At 40.7% G+C, this 9,345-nt stretch overlaps 1 protein-coding gene across 3 annotated transcripts in view; it reads left to right on the top strand.

Moving 5' to 3' along the window:
* Positions 1-5,126: 5,126 nt before the first annotated feature.
* The window catches only part of rap1gapb (RAP1 GTPase activating protein b), a 129,192-nt gene continuing 124,973 nt past the window's right edge, over positions 5,127-9,345 (top strand). For all 3 annotated transcript variants that reach the window (XM_054785339.1, XM_054785337.1, XM_054785334.1), the window contains exon 1: positions 5,127-5,205. The gene's annotated coding sequence lies outside the window, so the exon portion shown is untranslated. The remainder of the gene's footprint in view (positions 5,206-9,345) is intronic.

Raw genomic sequence — 9,345 nt, 5'->3', positions numbered from 1 at the left:
ATATTTGCTCTGTCAGGGTAAAGTGCAAGATACTCTTCTCTTGTTACACAGTTTTTATTTGACTCTATTTGATATTTATTGTAATGCATATTCAGAGCAGGAGGGGATAGAGAAGAAAAGAAAAGGAGACCGAGGGGGCAGTGCGGGGAAATAGGCGGAACAAGACAGAGAGAAACAACAACAACAATAACAGAACAACAGAAACAAACAACAGGACTACTGTATATCAGCAAATGTCTATGACAGTCATAAAGTCCATAATAGAAATAACAAAATGATACCAACATCCACAGTGATAAGACTGTATTGAAACAGTTAGACTTATAAGTGGTAATAGTTAGGGATGCTTTGATGTGATTTTTTTTTTTTCAGGGAACCCAGAATTGTTGGCTGCACCTCTGCTATTGGCTATATGATATAAAAAAGGAAAAAGGAACCATAAAATCACTTTAATTTAGACAAAAACATATTTTACTCACTTTTTCAAGGGAACATATATCACTCGTGGAACTTACAGAGGGTGAGACACCGTCTTTCAGAAGACTTTGGATGTGCGAGTACATCGGTGGCGCTCTAGCAGGACTTCCAGGTAAGTGAGAGAGCAGTCAGCAAACCCGGTGTCGTCCACCGCTAAGAAAGGCTGCTCATCTCGTCTGATTAATTGAATTCTTTTTCAGGTTATTTGCTTAGCCTTCTGATTGTCACGCACATACGGGCGAGTGTCGTTAACATGGCTGCGTCAGCTGCCGTTTGACTCACCATACTCGGTCAGATTTTTGTTCTTCAGGCAAGTTCCACACGGCAGACATGATTGTTTTTGTTTTGGCACGTCTGCGCACTGTGAAGGAAGGTGGGATGAGGACGCTGCCCAAGAATGGCATGCAGTACAGTATCCATTGAGTAGAAAAATTTAATGCGGCATCCCCCAGGGTTCCCTTTTAGGTCCCATGTTTTTTTCATGAATTCCAAAACAGTTTAACATCGATTATGTACCTTCATAGATACTCATCTCGTGTATATCTTGATAATTAGCATTACTCATTGAAACCGTCAACAACAACAATTTAACAGTTAAAGGACTTCCCTTTTCAAGCTAGACTCCGCTGAGGACACTTCTCGCGTTGTCCAGTCGTGTGAAATTCCATCTTTATCAGCAGCAGTATGATATTGTCACGGTCATGGCCGCTTCATTGGTCACTGAAGACCGAGTGAGGAGAGTGCAGATCTTTGACTACATAATGATGGAGGTCTGGTCGGTGGACGCACTGCAGAGCAGCACGGAGGCGAGCAGGGTGGGAAGATGAATAATTAACACCACTCTGCCACACTGAGTCCCGGATTCCCATCCTCCATCCCGGAAGGCACCGTCCCAGAGGACTCAGAGAGCAAAGCCCGAAACATCAACCTAAATTTGAAAAAGAGCTCCTTGCCAAACCCAGCAAATGCGCTTTGGATGCTTAAGATGTCAATGTAATGCAAACTTAGAACAGCAGATTTATCCAATTATTATTAAGTTGAATACTTCATTTGAAATATGACAAAATAGTGATGATCTTTGACCTGCATTATCCACAGCCACTGCTACATGAAAGCTACTATTTAATATGTTTTCTATGTGATACAATTCAGACTGAAAACTCCTTTTTTTGAGGTGCACTTTGATATATATATATATATATTTTTACTATATTACATTTCCTGTGTTAGGTGAAGTTAGTGACTGATGTAACACATAATAACCCGGTCTGTCTCTCTTTACTTGACATTATTTACTAGCAACAAAGGAAGCTAACAAGCTAAATAGTCAACAAGTGTCATGGATTGGATTGGGAATTGCACGGCACATGCTTAACTCCAACGCACAACTTCGAAAGGATCATGATACCATTGAAAGGGACAAAAAGGCATAAACCCGGCTTAAGTGGCATTTTAACGGTCACTGAAGTGTAAAAAGAAGTTAACCAGGGAAATGCAATAGAACGGTCTACCTTATCTTTGATAATGTACTGGGACAATTGGAGGCTGACTGGTTTGAACGTGAGCCCACTTCTCTTCTATCTATCTTCTGCTCCTTTTGGCTTATGCCACTTGCTGAGTTTAGCATTTCTTTTGGCATCTAAGTGTTGCAAAAGATACATAAAAAGCCAAAGAAAAAGTCACATTTTTTAGACTGTGGTGCTTGCTGAACCGAGGATTTGCTCAAAAATGTCGTTGATGACCGTATAGTTAGAAGCATATTTTTGGGTAAATTCCATTTGCATATCCAGGAATGTTCAACTTTTGAGGATCCACTATTGGTTTTTGTAAAACGCTGAATTTTGTCTTTAAAGTAGAAGCACATTAGATTCCCATCTAATTGTGGTATGGCCTTCACTTTCCCGCATTTTATATACAGTATGCATACTTACATATGTAGGTTTTTATGGTAACTTAAATAAAAAGTGGTTTGATGATGCCATCTGCAGGGGAAAAAGAGTGCTGCAGATACCAATCCAACAGAGGGCACTGTTTCACAAGCCAATTCACTCAATATTTTCCAGCAGGAAGATGCGTTGACAAGACGTGATGTCGTGTAACTGGGCGCACGATACTGTACACTGTATGCGTGTGATTGTTTCTTCATGTGTAAAACTGAATTCAAAATGTGTTTAATAACTGTGAGAGGCATATTAAATAGGCATTTTTAGGGCTCTTTAATGGTTGCGTTTTTTTCCCCATTCGTGTGAGATCCCCACAAATGACGGCGATCTACTGTACTTTCTAATTGAAATTGTTCAATGTTTTAGTCCTTTGTATGTGACTGACCTCTGATGTTTGTTAATAAAGACACCAAAAACAATGCAAAGTGAATTGTCTCTTCGTGTGTCGCTCCTCCGAGACCGCCGTTATTCTAAGGAACAACCACTCCGCTTTTTCATTTACCGATGGAATCAAACAACATCAACATTCATTCGCTCCGGCTGATTATTATTGCTGTCACATGACGCTGGAGGCTGCGCATCTTGGATGGGAGTCCACCAACTGAGCTTTGGGCCGTGACAGGAAGTAAGAGCGCAGTCATGCAAAGAAGGAGAGACATTATGCAAATCATTCAGGCAGGGTGATCGACTGCTTGGCTTCCACTGTGAGGAAGCGACAGACAGTAACATCACTGTAGACAAAGTGTCATCTGTCGTTCTGTGATTGATTTGACTGATGCTCTTATTCATATCTACTGTATTTAACAAAAGGATCAGACACATTCCATGTCCTACATTGTTTTTCATGATATTATATATAGTTCTGTGCTGAGTCACTCTCTGGTCGACTGTGCCAGCGTCATATTTCATCATAATGACTTTGAATCTAAATGCAGAACACGACTCAGGAAGCTTTTGTGTGCTTTGGACTATACAATTAGCTCCACAAGTATTTGGACAATGGCAGTCATTTAGCCTTTATACACCACCACAATGGATTTGACAGAAAACAATCTAGATGTGATTGAAGTGTAGACTCTCAGCTTTGATTTGAGAGGTTTCACAAAAATACGGTACTAACCATTTAGGAATTGCAGCTATTTTATGTAGAGACACTCCACTGGCATTAACAGCTGCGGCTGCGGGTAACATCCTGATATAGTTTTATTTGATAAACTCCACAAGATGCCAGTTGCTCTATTTGAAGTATAATGAGTGGCATGGAATCCAGCAGCGTTATCTACCTCTCCATGCGCTTTAATTTAAAATGTTGCTTGCGGTACTCTTGCTGTTACCCTTGCCATACTGTTGTTTACAATTAACATAGCAGTGGTATTAATTCTGGCTGAGCAGTTGTCTCCTTTCCGCTATTACAACACTGGTTGTGTTACTACTGTGCGAGAGCTCGCCAAATCCAAAACAATATCACCTGCACCCAAATTTATGAGCCCAATCACACAGTCAGGTGTGAACAATCCTCTCCACTCCTGCAACAGATCAATCATGGGATATGTGTGTGTGTGTGTGTGTGTGCTGTTTTCCTCTTAATACTGCGTGTTATTACACAAGAGTCCAGATTAAACTGGGTTGTATCGATCCTGGGCTCAATGGAGCCTTCGGCACCAGGCAGCAGCCACAGATCACCCAAGCTTTGTCCAGAAGAAAAAAAAAACAAAACAGATGCTTTTGAGGGCTGCCAGTCATTTTAACAGCAGTGTGATAATGGAGATAGTGCAGTGCAATCGTCAGCCCTCAAGATGGACGCTCAGTTCACTTTTTATTGAAGCGATTAATGTTTTATCTCCTCTGATCCCCCATCTGATCCCGACAAAACGTCCTGACATTGAACACGGGAGCTAAAAATCAATTTGCACTGACATCTCCACACAGGCGGGGCACCTTGATGGACACATAGGAAAAAGAAAAAAAGCAAAAGAATTACAAGTAATACAAAGACATTAAGTTAATTAAACGTCCAAAACCACAATAATAATCATATTGTAAAATGAATGCCAGATGGAACGAATAATTACCTTTGATTTAGTGGATCAGCGGGTGTTTTACGCGCTGGCCCTACATGTGAAATTTGTCATTTCCGGCACGTCGGCTGTATAAATGTACTGACAAGCAGAATGCGGTAATTGCGTCCATATTTTCGACAAGCTGCTGTCTCCGGCAGTGAGCTGTCTTACAGGTGTCTTACAGCGGGAGTGGGAGTCTATCTATAATGGACACTCTAAGTAGGACATGGCGGGTGTCCATTTTGATGATGTCTTATTATCCTGATTAACATTTGTCTGTTCATCCGTTAGTACATACTAATGCGCCGATTAAATAACTGCCTTGCTACCTGGCTGACACGGTAATGGTAAAAGCTAGCACCAGTCGCATAATGATGCAATTTGCAATCAAAATAATTGACACTGTATCTGAACAGATACAGATACAGATACAGATACAGATACAGATACAGATACATATACAGATAGTGGTGTACTCACTTATCCCTATTAGCTTATATATGTCATGGTTTAGGTGTGCTCTGCTGCCATCTAATGTCTATTCTTTGCAGTACACCCAATCACCAGGGGAGGAGTCCAGACACACCTGACACCAATCTGCTATGGACTATATAGTGCCTGCATCTCCGCTCACTCTTCGCCAGAACGTCTTCTAACACACACCTGATTCCCACTGTGTCTTGTTACCCTGTTCCTAATTCTGGTCTCTTGGTTGTTCGTCTATCGTGAGTATCGTGTTTTTTTCCTGCTTGTGTAGCAGTGGACATTGTTTAGTCTAGCTTTCCTCTGTTATCGTGCTTAGTGTTTTCCTGTTACCTTTTGTAGCAGTGATTTTTGTTTGTACTTTTATTACCTAACCCTAACCCTTTAGTTATCTTTTCCCCGCGACTCGGTCCGCTGTTTTTGTTAGTGTTTTTCCCCTGTGGACACTCTTAGTTCTTGTTTTTGTACTTTGTTTGTTTTTCATTATTAAACTATTTTTGTTTCACGGAAGTGTCTGGTGTCCGCGCCATTTTGTGACAATATATCACCAGTTCACCCATGTAAATTGCATCTTGCTCGGAATGGGCGGGGCATAGACCGGAAGTGGCCGTGGTTTAATGGGCGGGGCTTCAAACGGTACATTAAGTCTGAAATTTACATGGGTTGATCAGAAGTTGCTATATATACTGTGTGTGTGTGTGTGTATGTATATGTGTATATATATATATATATATATATATATATATATTATACATTATACACACTGCTCAAAAAAATTAAAGGAACACTTGGAAAACACATCAGATCTAAACTGGGGGGAAAATGATCTTGAATATCTTTCCTGATAACAAGTGGGTGATAGTAACAAAATGATGCCACATCATTTGATAGAAATGAAAATGATCACCCTATAGAGGGGGGAAATCAAAGACACCCCAAAAATGAAAGTGATGCAGCACACTGGTCCATTTGGCTAAAATGTCATTGTAGCAACTCAAAATGATTCTCAGTAGTTTGTGTGGCCCCCACGTGCTTGTACGCATGCCTGACAACGTCGGGGCATGCTCCTAATGAGACTACGGATGGTGTCCTGGGGGATCTCCTCCCAGATCTGGACCAGGGCATCCATGAGCTCTTGGACGGTCTGAGGAGCAACCTGGCAACGCCAGATGGACCTAAACATAATGTCCCAGAGGTGTTCTATTGGGTTTAGGTCAGGTGAACGTGGGGGCCAGTCAGTGGTATCGGTGTTTGACTGTCCAATCACAGGCCGTGAAGAGTGAATACAGTACCCAATGAGGTTTTAAAAAAAAAAAGAACTTAAAACGAATGAAAAATTAACTACAGAACAGCAGCATACAAACCCAATGGGGATTTCCCTTACCAATAATAACTGCACTTGTTTCATCCTCGTACTTGGCAAAAATGCATTATCTGTAACGGACACGAGTATCCGGCTCATCCCTTCAAGCTAAGATAAGATAAAAAGCTGTCACTGTTTCACAGCATACAAATTCCTAGACATGCTAAGCTAACTCTAGGACCACTCCATCAGACATAATGTGTTGTGTTAATTTGGTTGTTTTGTTTTTAGTCTTGCTATTGTAAACCTAGTAGGGTGTCAACATTGCGATTTGTAAAGCAAACACTGTGGTGGCCTAGCACACACATCAATGCAATACATTGCAGCCCAAAGATAAGCCTTCCTAATGCTGAGCATGCACGCTTTCAGTCTTATGCATCATTATTGTGAGTATAAACATAACTTAATCATGCTAAACTACTGTACTTTTGTGGCTTAGCGTGCTCAGTCAGACATTGTGTGGTGTTGATTTGATTTTGTTTTGAGCCTTTGCTAAGGTAAAGTCAGTCTGGTGTCATCTATAGTGTCGAGATTGTGATTTATAGCCAAAGAGTAAGTTCTCGAGCATACTGGAGTGGTGACTCAGCTCATCCGGGAAGCACGAGAGAGCAAGGGAGACCTCACAATACTGTGTACAATGGACATTGCTCCATCCCCTACACGTTGGTCCAGACCACCATGACCCAACTATGACCAGTTCAGGATGAGAATCTCAGCGGTTGGAAGTGGAGATTATAAAAGGCTGTTCGCCCCGGCAATGGGTACCAGCGCCCAATCAGGACTTGAACAGATTACCTGACAGTCATCAGTGAGTCTGCGCCAGGATGCAGGTGGATCCTCCAAGGGCCGGAAAAACTAATTCGCTAGGCTTGTTTGGGTTACAAACCATTTACCAGTTCAGGTCACGAATGTTGAAGAAGTGCAAGGTCACAGTGATATCTACATCATTAACGATGTGTTCAGGTACATCACAAAATGTATCCAAAAACTCACTACGCTAACATGCTGTTAGCTTGTGGCCTAGCACAAACAGCACAAACGGGTTTGATCATTCTACGACAACTTACAGGCAAGTCCTCATAGCTAACAGTCCTATATGGGAATACTATTGATTGTTAAAGTGGGCAAAAATCTCAAACTACGAAGCTAGCGTCAGAAGAAGTATTCATGTCAGTTAATTCTCATTAGGAACGCATGCTAAGCTAAGCATGGTATGTACATGCTAAGCACTCTGCCATTCTGTATTGTTATCTGTGTAATTGTTATCATGATAATGCAGCGTGGCAACAATGAATATTTTTATCTCATCTAGAAAACATAATTGTGCATTTTGACATGTATTACATGTGACAGCTGATGATTCTATGAATGACAGCACAGCTTGTTAAAACCTTTTCACATTGATATTTTCCACAATGTGGAGCGTCTTATGAATAATGAATAGATTCAATTAGGCACGCTGCTTTGAACGGGACAAATGGTTAATGGCAATCATTAAAAAACAATAATTAACCATAACTATAAAATACAAGATATGGAATACTGTTATAGAGCTAAATCTATACAACTCAAGAAATGTCTTGGGGGTACAAAAAGCTGTGAAATTGTTGTGGCGCAATGTCATTCTCCTCAGTCAGCTTAACCCAAATGTCGCTTTTATAACCTGCAGGCCTGCACTCTCAATGCTGAGCTTTGATTTCTAGATTGAATTGTCGCAAGTTACAGTCATCTAAGACCTTTGTGGGTAATGACCATTGATTCACATGAGAAAGGGTGCACTTCTGCTGGCACCAAAATGGATTCGGGCTAAAGAATAAAAAAAAAAAAGTGCTCCTTTCTGTTGATGGTCTTCTAATAATCAGGGTTGCAGTAGTTTGGTACTGTGAAAATAATAGTAGACTATTCAGAAGAAGAAAGTGTAGATAGATAGATAGATAGATAGATACATCTGACCACGAGAAGTGTAGAGAGATAGATAGAAAACTTTCGTTATAAAAAATACCCAGATAACTTACAGGACAGAACAATATGAGATACAAACAGAATGTAAGCAACTCACACAAAATGTAAAAGATGCAGTCGTGTTGCAGAGTTACGATTCCGATAATCGTGATCGAGTTAACCATTGCTAACATCATAATTTCAAAAGGTACTGACTTTTGGAAGTGGTCGGAATGGGCAGAAAAAAGGCTTCTGCTGCCGCGAATGCAGCGCAAGAAGAGAGCCAGGAACCAGACACACTATGGGTGATAATGGTGATGTTGAATTACCTGGAATAGACTAATGATAATGCAACACTTTGTAAACAAATTGATGGGCTGGAAGGAAAAGTGGATGCTTTAAAGAAGCAAAATGATGAAAAGGATAACATATTGCAAATGTTGTGTAAGACTGATGATTTGGAACACAACACAGGCACGACCAATGTGATTGTGACTGGATCCGACGTTACACACAGTCTCATGCCAGGGCAACAGGTAGCCAACTTTCTGCAGTCAAAGGGGGTGGATGTGGCTGTCAACAACGTCTATACATACATTCCAATGTCTGGCAGGAATAACAATATCTGTCATCACAAAGTTCACCAACAACAAAAAAAACAAAGCGGGATTGCTGAGGCAGAGAAGCGACTTGAAAGAAATCACATCAGTGAGCATCTGACAAAACACAACATTATCATCGTAATAATAAAACTAGCTACTGTTGCGACCAAAACCCACACAAGCTGAAACTCAACTCCGAACCCCCGACCTCACTTCCTGTCCTCCACACAGAACACATTTACAGCGACACACACAAGCACAAGTTATTTTTATGTCTTATGGCTTATTTATTCTGATTGTATCTACTATATTGGATAATATGAGTGTAAAAGGTGACTATATGGGTGTCATTTTATGTCCAGAGGGCTCTGATAATTTTAAAACCCAGATTTAGAAGGTCATAAGCAGGTTTTCTATGCTCTAATTATGAAAATGGACCATTTATAAAGAAGGAATTCTACTTTGTGGAAATTCAC

This window comes from Dunckerocampus dactyliophorus, chromosome 8, assembly GCF_027744805.1.
Source record: "Dunckerocampus dactyliophorus isolate RoL2022-P2 chromosome 8, RoL_Ddac_1.1, whole genome shotgun sequence".
NCBI lineage: Eukaryota > Metazoa > Chordata > Actinopteri > Syngnathiformes > Syngnathidae > Dunckerocampus > Dunckerocampus dactyliophorus.
This window is presented reverse-complemented; position numbering and strand designations above follow the sequence as displayed.